The sequence below is a fragment of the Saccopteryx leptura genome, chromosome 10, assembly GCF_036850995.1.
Source record: "Saccopteryx leptura isolate mSacLep1 chromosome 10, mSacLep1_pri_phased_curated, whole genome shotgun sequence".
NCBI classification, from domain to species: domain Eukaryota; kingdom Metazoa; phylum Chordata; class Mammalia; order Chiroptera; family Emballonuridae; genus Saccopteryx; species Saccopteryx leptura.
This window is the reverse complement of record NC_089512.1, coordinates 81,583,049-81,596,828: the sequence shown is the minus strand read 5'-3', so window position 1 is coordinate 81,596,828 and position 13,780 is coordinate 81,583,049. Positions and strand designations below refer to the sequence as shown.

Here is a 13,780-nt window from a genome sequence, read left to right as displayed (position 1 = left end):
CTCGAGCCAGCGACCTTGGGTCCAAGCTGGTGAGCTTTGCTCAAACCAGATAAGCTCGCGCTCAAGCCAGCGACCTCGGGGTCTTGAACCTGGGTCCTTCGCATTCCAGTCTGATGCTCTATCCACTGCGCCACCGCCTGGTCAGGCAGCATTAAAATATTTTTAAACATGTCTGTCCATCATCCTCCTCCCCATCCATTTTTAGTTGTTAGAGTCTAGGATGAGGTCACACTTCCTTGTGTTAGGAGTGCAGGGTCCAAAGTAATGGACGTTGTGCCCTACCTGTGGTCCTTGGACAAGTAACAACTTCTGAGCCTGAATTTCCTCATCTGTACATTTGAGGTGATTGATAACAGTACCAGCCAATAGGGCCATTCAGCTATTCTACAGAAAATTAGTTATAGGGTGTATACTATGAGGCAGACAAGGATACCATGGTGAGCAAAAAGGAGGTCCTACCCTCAGAGAGTACAATTAAAAGAGAAAACCTAAATACAGTGTCCAGCCTGGCCTTTGGCATGTTGGCCTTACAAGAAACATTATTTAGCCTGACTGGTGGTGGTGCAGTGAATAGTTCAAAACCCTGAGGTTGCTGGCTTGAATGTGGGCTCATCAGCTTGAGCATAGGGTCGCTTGCTTGAGTGTGGGATCATTGACATGATCCCATGGTTGCTGGCTTGAAGTCCAAGGTTGTTGGCTTGAGCAAGGGGTCATTGGCCTGGCTGGAGTCCCATGATCAAAGCACATATGAGATGCAATTAATCAACAATTAAAGTGCCACAGTTACAAGTTAATGCTTCTCGTCTCTCTCCCTGTCTCTGTCTCTGCCTTCTCCTCTCTATTGCAAAACAAACAAACAAACAAAAACCCACATTATTTTATTATTGTAGTCAAGCTCAATACTTGTTTATGGACTTGATTGGAATATGAACCCAGTATTACACATTTGGTCTAATATTCTTTCTTCTTTCTTTCTTTCTTTCTTTCTTTCTTTCTTTCTTTCTTTCTTTCTTTCTTTCTTTCTTTCTTTCTTTCTTTCTTCCTTCCTTCCTTCCTTCCTTTCTCTCTCTCTCTCTCTCTCTCTCTCTCTCTCTCTCTCTCTCTTTCTTTCTTTCCTTTTTGAAGCAGACAGACAGACTCCCGTGTGCACCCGACCAGGATCCACCCGGCAAGCCCACCAGGGGGCGATGCTCTGCCCATCTGGGGCGTTGCTCTGTTACAACCAGAGCCATTTTAGTGCCTGAGGCGGAGGCCATGGAGCCATTCTCAGCGCCTGGGGCCAACTTTCTCCAGTGGAGCCTTGGCTGCAGGAGGGGAAGAGAGAGATAGAGAGGAAGGAGAAGGAGAGGGGTGGAGAAGCAGATGGCACATCTCCTGTGTGCCCTGGCTAGGAATCGAACCCAGGACATCCACATGCCTGGCCAACGCTCTACCACTGAGCCAACAGGCCAGGGCCTGGTCTAGTATTCTTATTCATTGTAGTCAAACATTAATTAGTCAGCTGTGCTGGTCTCATCCCTTTGCTAAAGGCAGATCAATTACTGACCAAGGGCACTCCATTTTGTGTTTAAAACTTTTAAATTCATTGTCTCTTGCTGTAAACATACAATTTCAAAAAGTCTTCTTTAAAAAAACAAAAAAAAGCTTTATTGTTTCCATTTGATCCAAAGCATGGGAGAGGGTCCCAGGGTGGGTAAAAGGGTGCCTAGTGGTTTCAGGGAGAGGCTCAGGCAGAAGCTTGACACCAGGGGATGCAGAGGGGATCCTCAAAGGCCTCTGGGCTCCAAAGGCTCCTAATTGTGCTTGAGGGTGAGCCTTTCAAAGAGATACTTGTCCAGTGCTGCCTGGGGGCCAGCCAGCCTTCAGACATTAGTCAGGTGGTTGCCTATCTTCTTGATGAGTCTCACCTCCTCATACATGAAGTGGTTTTCCAGGAAGTCACAGAAATGAGCGTCTGTCTGGGTAGAACCCAGGACATACAGATATATAAGGACCTGGTTCAGGTCCTTCTCCATGACCATGTGGTTCTGTGACATTCTAGTTTTGTCCCATTCATCTTGGGAAAACTTCTGCACATCCTGGAAGAGGGTATGACTCCAGGCTGGTTTTGCATCTTCAAGAGATGCTTGATGCTGTTGAGATTCTCCTCCGCCTAGTCAAGGAAGAAGTAGCCCATGTCCTCCAGAGCAACATCGTCACAGTTGAAATAGAAATAATAGGAGAAACTCAATAGTTAGAAATGCAGCTTTATTAATAGTAGCTTTTAGTTATAATCAATAGGATTAATGATTAATGTAAGTAAAAAGCCTTATTCCAGGAGGTGGATACATGAATAGGCCTACATCACATTATGAGGCTGCAAACAATCTACCTTTGTGCCCCAGGCCCAGGAGATCCACAAACATAATGGCACCTAAGCCCTGATGCTCCAAGGACAGAAGCCTGCTAACAGGGAAACAGGTAAAGTACTGGTCAGCAGAAGAACGCTAGAATAATCCCTGGACTGCAACTTTCATCTAATTAACTTCTCCCTAAATTCCAAACCCCTTGCTTATCCCTTTCTTCCTCTTATAAAAAAGTTGGCTAAGATGAGATGTTAAGATGGGTTTTGGGTACAGAACTCCCATCTTCTCAGATCATTGGCCATCTAAATAAAGCACCCATAAGGAGTAAATCCTTGTCTATGTTTATTTGGCTGAGTGCTGACAGGCAGCATGAACACAGACACTTTTCTGGTTTCAGAAACCCAGAGAGGTAGGTGTAGGAGGTGTGCAAATGCAGCTTGACTAGGCAGTTAGTGGATAGTGGCCTCCACCTTGGTGGAGTATTTCTGATGAGCTGAGGAGCTCATGGTTGCTCAGCAATAAGGAGTTAAGCTCAGACAATGGTGTTGGCTGGTCTCGGGGGTTGAGGTGGCCACCGGGAAAGAGGTTGGAGGATGGCTGGAGGCTAGAACCCTGGTCAGCAAACTGTGGCTCGAGAGCCCTACCTCGATAAGGAATGAACCTACCTATATAGTTTAAGTTTAAAAAATTTGACTCTCAAAAGAAATTTCAATTGTTGTACTGTTGATATTTGGCTCTGTTGACTGAGTTTGCTGACCAGTGGGCTAGAACAAGGGGCATACCTGGCTCTGTTCTACCCAAACACTGTGGAAACAAGAAAGAGATCCGGACGACCCCAGAAGGCACTGCCTGAAGAAAGAGTCTTTATACAAACTTGCAAAAAAGCCCCTTACAGTGTTCCAAGATCACATATTATCAAAAGATGCCCACTACAATGGAAACAATTTTATTGTTTGTAAATGGTAACATATTTTATAAACACTTAAGCAGAAATACAAAATTTAGCAGGAGAAAAACCCTTAGAGGAATTAATTTTTTATATCCATAAAAATGCCAAAAAGGTAGCCAAGAGAATAGAATGTGGCAGTTAAATAAAGACAAAAATACTCAAATGAGGCCTGAATTTTAGGCAAAATTTGTTATGCACATTGGTCATTGAGAAGCCTGATCACCATGTACTATTAGAGCACATGATTCTGGTCAGAGTAGTTGGGGCCCTATTCTCCACTAGTGAGACAGGTTAGTTGGCCAGGGCAAGTGGAATAGGGAAATTGAGACAGATAAATAGCCAAGCAGTTTACAACCATCTAGCAAATCACAAAATCCTACGTTTCCTAACATTTTTAGAGAGCCAAAGCAGAGCACTGCCTAAGCTCCTCCGGTTGCTTCTTTTATCCTAAACCTTTCTTTTGTTTCACTGTCTCCAGCTTTAATAAGCATACTCTCAAAAATCACCTGGACTCGTGCTCTGAATTCTTTCCCGCATGCAGCTAAAAACCCATTGCCATGCCTGACCTGTGGTGGTGCAGTGGATAAAGCGTCAACCTGGAAACGCTGAGGTTGCCGGTTCAAAACCCTGGGCTTACCTGGTCAAGGCACATATGGGAATTGATGCTTCCTGCTCCTCCCCCTTCTCTCTCTCTCTCTCTCTCTCCTCTCTATAATGAATAAATAAAATCTTTAAAAAACAAACAAACCCATTGCCCTGGCCAGATAGCTGGATTGGTTAGAGCAGGGGTCCCCAAACTTTTTACACAGGGGGCCAGTTCACTGGCCCTCAGACCGTTGGAGGGCCGGACTAAAAAAACTATGAAAATCTCTATGCACACCGCACACATCTTATTTTAAAGTAAAGAAACAAAACAGGAACAAATACAATATTTAAAATAAAGAACAAGTAAATTTTAATCAACAAACTTACCAACATTTCAATGGGAACTATGGGCTTGCTTTTGGCTAATCAGATAGTCAATGTCCGGTTCCATATTTGTCACTGCTAGCTGCAACAAATGATGCAAGTGTTCATCAGTTAGTCTAGATCGGGTTGGACATTTTAAATTTTTCATCCTAGAAAATGTCTGTTTGCAGACATAAGGGCTGCCAAAAATTGTTGACATTTTAAGAGCATGGTTCCTGATATTAGGATATGTCTCTGATGAGAGAGAGGCATAGAAATTAGGCAAGTTGTTTGACTTGAATGCGTCTTTCAGAGAGTCACAATTCTGCAGTTCAGCCAGTTCCATTTGGTAAATTGAATCCACATTTTCAATGTCAATAGAAAATGGGTTACAGAAAAGCTGAATGTCCTGTTCATGGAGATGAAGCTCTTTAAATCTATATTGGAACTCCTTTTGCAACTTTTCCAGTGAATCCATACATACTTCTTTTGGGAATGCAATCAAGGGTTTTTCCGCTAACAGATTTTGAGTTAAGGGGAGATGGCAGAAATTTTCCTCCTTCACTTGTTTAATAAGGAGGCCTAATTTTACTTCAAATGCTTTTACATGTGATTGCATATCACAGATGAGCTTCCCTTTTCCTTGAAGTTGCACATCGAAACTGTTGAGTAGCTCTGTTACATCTGTCAGAAAGGCGAGGTGCCATTTTCATTCTGCATCATTGAGCTCTGGTACTTCTTTGTTTTTTTGAAAGCATAAAAGCTGTAATCTGTGGAAGTAAGTCATAGAAATGTCTCAAAACTCTCCCTCGACTCAGCCAACGGACTTCGGTGTAGTACAGAACATCTTCATAGGCCACATTTAGCTCAGACAGAAATTCCTGAAATTGCCTGTGGTTTAGTGCATTAGTTCTAATGAAGTTAACACAACGTACCACAATTTTCATAACAGAGTCCCACTTCAGTGATTTACTACATAACGCTTGTTGGTGGATGAGGCAGTGTATGGCTACTGGATGAGAATGGTTAAGTTTGTCCGTCTCTAGGTTAATGCGAGCGATTACTCCTTTCTTAGGCCCCACCATACTAGGCGCACCATCAGTTGTCACACTGGATAGTTTAGCCCAGTCCAGCTCCAAATCCTTCACAGTTTGGGAAACCTATTCATAGATATTCTCTCCCGTAGTTGTTCCTTTGATGCTTTGCAGTGCAGCAAGCTCTTCTGTGACTTCGAAATTGTCATTCATCCCACGAATAAAAATTAGAAGTTGTGCAGAATCACGAACATTATTGCTCTCGTCGAGTGCCAAGGAAAAATAAGAAAGTTTTCTCGCAGAGTTTTGCAAATGCTGATGCAAATTGTCCCCCATTTCTTCAATCCTTCGTGTTATTGTAGATCCTGAAAGACTAACTGTACTAAATAAGTCTGCCTTTTCTGGACACATCTCTTTGGCAACAGAAAGAAGGCACTCTTTAACAAATTCTCCCTCCACGAATGGTCTGCCAGTGCACACTATTAGCTTGGCAACTTGAAAACTTGCTCGCAGTGATGAAATATTTAGCTGCTTCTGCTTCACAAAAGTATTTTGCTGAGTTGACAATGAATTTTTCAGTTTTAATATTTTATCTTTTCTCACATCTGCAACCAAACAATCATATTTATCTTTATGTTGAGTTTGATAGTGTCGACGCAAACTATACTCTTTGAACACAGACACTATATTCTGACATATCAAACACACAGCTCTTTCCTTGTACTGCATGAAAAAGTAATCATAAGTCCACTGTTCTTTGAATATCCACTCTGAGTCAATTTTTCTCTTTCTTGACGTCATTGTTTCCTAGGGATTCCAAATTGATAATAGTTAACTATATATATGCTCTCTGCCCTTCCATATAGGTCCCATGCTCTCTGCCCTTCATGTAGGTCCAGGCCTCTGCCTCCCATGTAGGTCCAGGTTTCTGCCCGCAATGTAGGTCCATGCCCTCTGCCCCCCCCATGTAGGTCCATGCCCTCTGCCCCCCATGTAGGTCCATGCCCTCTGCCCTCATGTAGATCCAGGTCTCTGCCTCCCATGTAGGTCCATGCCCTCTGCCCCTCATGTAGGTCCATGCCCTCTGCCCCCTATGTAGGTCCATGCCCTCTGTCCCCATATAGGTCCAGGTCTCTTCCCCCCCCATGTAGATCTAGGTCTCTGCCCCTCATGTAGGTCCAGTTCTCTGCCTCCCATGTAGGTCCAGGTCTCTGTCCCCCATGTAGATCCAGGTCTCTGCCCCCCATGTAGATCCAGGTCTCTGCCCCCCCATGTAGATCTAGGTCTCTGCCCCTCATGTAGGTTCAGTTCTCTGTCTCCCATGTAGGTCCAGGTCTCTGTCCCCCATGTAGATCCAGGTCTCTGCCCCCCATGTAGATCCAGGTCTCTGCCCCCCCATGTAGATCCAGGTCTCTGCCCCCACATGTAGATCTAGGTCTCTGCCCCTCATGTAGGTTCAGTTCTCTGTCTCCCATGTAGGTTCAGGTCTCTGCCCACAATGTAGGTCCATTTTTAAAATCCAATTAAAAAATAAATAAAAAATATACTTACCTAGTGCGGCAGCCGCTGCCACGCTGTGGACCCGGCGCCTCGGTCTTCAGTCTGTCAGGCCTAGATACGCACATCGCGCGCTACAGCATGTCGCGCGCTACAACGTCGTGACGTGATCATCTAGGTAGGACAGTGAGCGCCGAGCGCAATACAGGAAAGAGAGTTCCGGTATAGCGGCGGGCGCATTATTTCAATTGTAAGCGCCAGAGCACTTACAATTGAAATGAATCAGGGAACCAGCTGAATCCCCGTAAGTGCGACGGGGGGCCGGGTAAAAGGCTGTCGCGGGCCACATACGGCCCACGGGCCGTAGTTTGGGGACCCCTGGGTTAGAGCATCATCCCAAAGCAGAGAGGCTGCCAGTTTCATACCCAGCTAGGGCACACACAGCAACAGATCAATGTCCTATATCTCTCTCACTCTCTCCCTTTCTATCTGTAAAATAAATAAAATTAAAAAAAAAAAAAACCATTTTGGTGGTGGCACAGTGGATTAGAGCATCAGACTGGGACGCAGAAGACCCAGGTTCAAATCCCCAAGGTCGCAGGCTTGAGCATGGACTCATCCAGTTTGAGTGCGGGCTCACCAGCTTGAGTGTGGGGTCACTGGCTTGAGCTTGGGATTATAGACATGACTCCATGGTTGCTGGCTTGAGCCCAAAGGTTGCTGGCTTGAAGCCCAAGGTTGCTGGCTTGAACCCAAGGTTGCTGGTTTGAGTAAGGACTCACTTGCTCTGCTGTAGCCCCCGAGTCAAGGCACATATGAGAAAGCAATCAATGAATAACTAAGAAGCTGTAACAAATAATTGATGCTTCTCATCTCTCTCTCCCTTCCTGTCTGTCCCTATCTGTCTCTCTCTCCCTTCCTGTCTGTCTGTCCCTTTCTGTCTCTCTCTCTCTCTCTCTCTCTGTCACACACAAAAAAAAGTCCACACACTTCTGGCCAGCCCAAGGCAGACCTGCTCTGGCCCAGTCCCTTTCTGGTGCCACTTAACCCACAGAACTGCAGGGGTCTCCAGTAACCATTATAGTAAATGAATAGACAGAGGCAGGTAACATAGACTCTAGTCATAGTTCATGGACCAGCTAGCAATGTGACTTTGCAAAATTCCCCTCATTTCTCCTAAGCCTGAGTTTATTCATGCATAAAACGACAGAATGGATTTAGATGATCATTACAGCCCCTATAAGCTCTAAGATTTCCTGAGACTTTACTGCAATCAGAGTTCCTTCCATGTTTTGACCTTTCCAATAGACTCCAGGCTAGAATAGAGATGAAGAGTACCATTTTTTTGATGGGCTCTTGAAGACTGCCAAGAGTTTGCTATGGGAAAGGTTATTGTTCTGTGTGTCAAAGATCCATATCCCCAGGCTCTCAGAATGTAAATGTTAGGGGGATAAAAACAGTGAAACCTAGGCTCTGTTTCATTTGAGTCAGAGCTGCTCACCCTTCGTGGTACATCCCTGGAGCAGAAGGGTGTCCTTTTTGGCCTGAAGCTTCATAAACTTGAGTTTAGGCTGTCAGCACTGATTTAAAGAAATTTGGTAAGCTTAGTGGATACAGTGTCAGACTGGCATATGGACGTTTCAGGTTCAATTCTGGTCAGGACACACAGGAGAAGCGCCCATCTGCTTCTCCCCACACTCCCCCCCTCCTTTCCCTTCTCTCCCTCTTGCTTTCCTGCAGCCAGTGGCTCATTGGTTTGACCATCACCCTGGGCACTGAGGATAGCTTTGTTGGTCTGAACATGTCAGCTTCAGATGCTAAAAATAGCTCTGTACCCAAGTATTAGCCCAATATGGGGTTGCTAGGTGAATTTGGGTTGGAGTCCATGAGGGAGTCTGCCTACCTCCTTTTCTCTCACCTAAAAAAGAAAAGAAAAAGAGAGCGAGAGAGAGAGAAAGAATGAAAGAAAGAGAAAAAGGAAGGAAGAAAGAAGGGAAGGAAGAAAGGAAAGAAGAAAGAAAGAAAGAAAAAGAGATTTGGTAGTTCAGTTTGCTTTTGAGAAAGAACAGACATTTGCAGGAGGGGCTGGGAGCTAATAGTGAAACCTGAGCTGGCTTTCACCTGGAAGGGCAGAGTCAGATGTTTGCACTGAAGGCTGTGGTGTCAAATCCACAAATGCACAAGCCTTATGCCTTAACCACTTTAAATGGGTAAGGTGTTGCAACCTAACAGTTTTCATTGCTAAACCCTAGCCACAAACACAAATCTCTTCCTTTCCATGCTGTGAAAAAAGACATTTCCACATTAAAAAAAAAATTATATTTTGAAAAATAGAAAATGCTCATCTCTGTGATCACCACTACCCAGGTTTTCACTCACTGAGAAGCAGGGGCCTCAGGGCCACCACTGATGGAGCCGTCTGGGTCATTTAGTCAGAGTCCATTGAAATGCCTTGAGATTAACAGGATTGGGTGGGAAAGGCTGTGATCAGTGGCCGTTTTCTGCCAGGTGTGTTAATCTGTTCTTCCTCTCCCTCATTTGCTTCCTTGTTTGTGCCCAAGCCCAGACCAAAAGCCTCTGGACAACTGCCACCAGCATGCTCTTTTCCCCATGATAGGCCTGGACTGGTGACTACAGATCTACCTTCTTATCTACTCTTGCTGGAATCTGTGGACTTTGCATCCACTCCAATCTCCTGGGAACAAGCAACGTTGAGTTCTTGCTGTAGCTGGTATAAATTTCAGTCCATGACTCGGGTGGACAAGAAAAAGGCTTTTTCCTAGAAATCCCCTCTGCGCGCAGGCCTCTGTCCTGTTAAACTGGTTAAATCCTCTCACTGCAGTCTTTCCTGGGCACACACCCCTGCTCTTCAGCAGCACGCACACACACTGATTGTCACACAGGTCTAGGGGTTAAGCAAAGCCAAGGACATGATTCTGGCTCTGGGTCATCAGTCACATGGTTGGCTGAGGGCTCTATTGGCCCCGCCCATGCGGCGGTTAGGTTCTCTGCTGCTTTCCTGCCAGTATGGGGCCTCAAGAGACTTCCTGAGTTTGTCCCAGTGGCTGATTACACCACCTTCCATGGGATTCTAGACTCCAGACAGTGTTCCCAAATCAGCTTCCTCACTGAGTGGAGGAAGGGAGAAAGGAAATTCAGGAAGAACCAACAGTGTGGACTAACACTCTCGACATAATCCAGGCCAACAGCCTGCTCTCTGTTTACTCCCACTCTGGGTTTCTACATGGGAAATGAGAGGCATCTATTTTTTCAAAAGAACTAATAAAATGATAAAAAGTAATGTTCTCTAATATCTATTGAGAAAACGGAACCTGGCATTATTTGATTTAATCAGAACAACTGCCTCTTGGACTAGGTACTATTATTATTTCCATTTTACAGATTAGAAAACTGAGGCTCAGTGAGATAAGACACTTGCTCAAGGTCACACAGCAAACAGTGTGGAAGCTGGGATTTAACCTCAGTCTTCCTGACACTAGAGTCCAAATCTTTATTTATAAGCAGTGTTCAACAGTTTTAGATGCTTTAAAAAAAAAAAAAGATAGAAGACCAAACCTATAAGCGTAGAATGGCATTTAAAAATTCTGTTTTTATGGAGTTTGTACTGTGGTCTGGCCTTTCTCTCAGTGGGACTATAAACTAGCACCCAGCAGTTACTCCAGCAGCAAGGCTTGAGTTAATAAATATTTGTTGACTGATTGTACATCTCACTAGCAATTTTGCATTTTCAGATACTTTTGTGTCTAGTTCAGATGTGGCAGAAAGAGAGTGAGAGGTTGCTGGTGGAATTGTTTCCTCTAAAAAATAAGAAAAACCCTTCTAGTTCTGCTTTTTAAAAGTTGCCTAATGAGACTTCTTCAATTCTTACTTTTTCTTGGCTTCCCAGCTCCCAACCAAACTCATTCAGGATGGTCTGTCCTGCAGGATTTGACTAGACTGTCATCTCTGGCTTTTAAATCCTGACTCTGACACTGGCTATTTGTGTGTCCTGGGATGGCCACATACCTCTCTGAGTCTCCCACAGATATTCATAAAATGAGAGCAATAATTAAACTTACTTCAGGGATATTGTATATAGTAGGTACTCAATGTCTATTTCTTATCTGTTAATTAAATCAATCTTATTAGAATATTCTATCAGTTTGAATTTTAAAGTTAAGGTCTTTCTGGAAATTCTTTAAGTAAAGGATGGATTTTTAACTCCCTTTGGATGGATTTAAAAATTCATGTTTACCAATACAGTTTAAAGACGATGTATCTATAGCATGTTTTCAGTTGAAAGGAAGAGAAAATGCCCACCCAGCCCTGGCCAGGTAGCTCAATTGGTTAGAGTGTCATCCTGATACACCAAGATTGTGGATTTGATTTCTGGTCAGAGCACATACAAGAATCAATCAATGATCTGGCCTGTGGTTCTGCAGTAAATAGAGCATCGACCTGGAATGCTGAAGTCTGTTCAAAATCTTGGGCTTGCCCAGTCAAGGCACATATGGCAAGCAATAAACAACTGAAGTGAAGCAACTATGAGTTGCTACTTCTCACTGCCCCCACCCTCCTTTCTCTGTAAAATATCAATAAATAAAATCTTTTAAAAAACCAAATCAACCAATGAGGTAATAAATAAGAAGAACAATAAATGGATCTCTCTCTCTCTCTCAAATCAATAAGTAAATATTTTAAATTAAAAAAAAAATGCTGGGACCTGGCCAGTTAGCTCAGTCGGTTAGAGCATCATCCCTAATGACAAGGCTCAGGTTTGATTCCCTGTGAGAGCACACACAGAAAGCAACCAACGAATGCACGACTGAGTGGAACAACAAATGAACGCTCCCCTTCCGCTTTCCTTCTCTCTCCCTTCTTCTCTCTGTCTCTCTAAAAATAAATCAACAAATAAAAAATTAAGCCCTGGCCAGATAGCTCAGTTGGTTGGAGCATCATCCTAAAGTGCACAGGTTGCTGGTTTGATCCAGGGCACATACAGGAACAGCTTGATGCTCCTGTCTCTGTCTCTCCTTTCCTCTCTCAAAAAAAAAAAAAAAATGTTGAACAAAACTGGCATAAATAAGAAAATACATTATCCAAAGGTGTGAGGGTTGACTCATTGGTAGTGGTAAGAACCCAGGATTTTTAGCCTTTCTCAGCCTCCTCTAGAGGAGGTTGTACCTATTCATGGTCACAGGTCACTGGAGCAGCAGGTGATGGCATCATGTCTAGACCCAGCGATATCCAGAAGTAGAACAGAGGCCTTTTATTCCAGTGTCCTCTTCTTAGGAGCCAAGAAACCTTTCCCAGAAACCTCCTATCAGATATATCATCACATTTCAATGAGCAGAATTGGGTTGCATGCTAGAGTCTAATGGGACCACTGAATGGAATTAAACCATTTAGGATTTATTCTGAGCTAGGGATGAGGTGACCATTTCTTAAGTAATGTGGGGGAGGACGGCTCCTTGAATGAATCCAGATTCCATTAGCCAAGAAAAATGGGGAGGATTGTTTTGATCACTTCTTCACCCTGTTAGTAACAGACAGAATCCTACCGTAGGGTTGCGGGAATGACCAAACACAGGACATTTGACACTTGACAGATGATATTGACACTAGTTTATTAGTCACCTATACTCACTACCTGGGACAGAAATATACCACGAACCACACACAGCTACATGGGATTTGTACTTGAGAACAGAGTGTTTGTAGCATCAAGAGGGTGAGCTATGGCCCTGGCCAGTTGGCTCAGTGGTAGAGCGTCGGCCTGGTGTGCGGAAGTCCCAGGTTCGATTCCCCGCCAGGGCACACAGGAGAAGCGCCCATCTGCTTCTCCACCCCTCCCCCTCTCCTTCCTCTCTGTCTCTCTCTTCCCCTCCCGCAGCCGAGGCTCCATTGGAGCAAAGGATGGCCTGGGCGCTGGGGATGGCTTTGTGGCCTCTGCCCCAGGCGCTAGAGTGGCTCTGGTCGTGGCAGAGCGACGCCCCGGATGGGCAGAGCTTCACCCCCTGGTGGGCGTGCCGGGTGGATCCCGGTGGGGCGCATGCAGGAGTCTGACTGCCTCCCCGTTTCCAGCTTCAGAAAAATACAAAAAAAAAAAAAAGAGGGTGAGGTACCCTTTAGTTCCTGCAGGAGGATATGATTGGCTTGTTGGAATAATTCTGGGGGCTGGCAGGAACAAGTCCACTTCTCAGGGATAAGCAGAAACTGACTGGTCCCTGTGATAAGAAGGGTTGTTTGGCTAGAGAACCTTATTCACAGGAGCAGAATAAGAGCGGCATTTGTGGTTAGGTTATTTGAGGACCTCTGATTTTATCAGCTGTCAAGACAGCACATAATACTGAACTTTAATTGTAGGTCAAACACAGCAAGGATTGATGTGGGATATATACATACAGCAAATGGATAAATGACCATACATCTGAGCAACCATCTCTTCCTGCCTTCCATCATCCGTCCACCCATCCATCAGTCAATCCATTCATTCATCCATCCATTCATTCTCTATCCCTTCCATGGAGAAGTGAGGCAGCCTAAACATTCTGACTGCATCTCAGGTGTTTGTCATGACGATTTGATTCTCAGCTTGATTTACTCTACTGTTGATTCCCTGTAAAATATTTTTTATTGCAGTTAATGTATACAGTATTTCATTTTATAAAAATTTATTGATTTTAGAGAGGGAGATAAGAAGGGAGGGGTGAGAGATGTGTGTGTGTGTGTGTGTGTGTGTGTGTGTGAGAGAGAGAGAGAGAGAGAAAGAGAGAGAGAGAGAGACATCGATTTGTTCCATTTATTTATGTATTCATTGGTTAATTATTCTATGTGCCCTGACCAAGGATCAAACCTATAGCCTTGGCTTATTGAGATAACACTCTTACCAACTTAGCTACTTGGCCAGGACATGTATCTTTTGTTTCTGACTGGTCCTTTTTTATGTTGTTGAGGTTCTCACTAAGCTCACTGAGCATCCTTATAACCAGTGTTTTGATCTCTGT

General features: G+C 44.3%; 1 protein-coding gene and 1 pseudogene across 1 annotated transcript in view; one reads left to right on the top strand and one right to left on the bottom strand.

The window, feature by feature from the left end:
• Positions 1-13,780, top strand: part of KCTD6 (potassium channel tetramerization domain containing 6) — a 73,413-nt gene that overhangs the window by 34,324 nt on the left and 25,309 nt on the right. The window lies entirely within an intron of this gene.
• Positions 1,794-2,851, bottom strand: LOC136382583 (ferritin light chain-like; annotated as a pseudogene).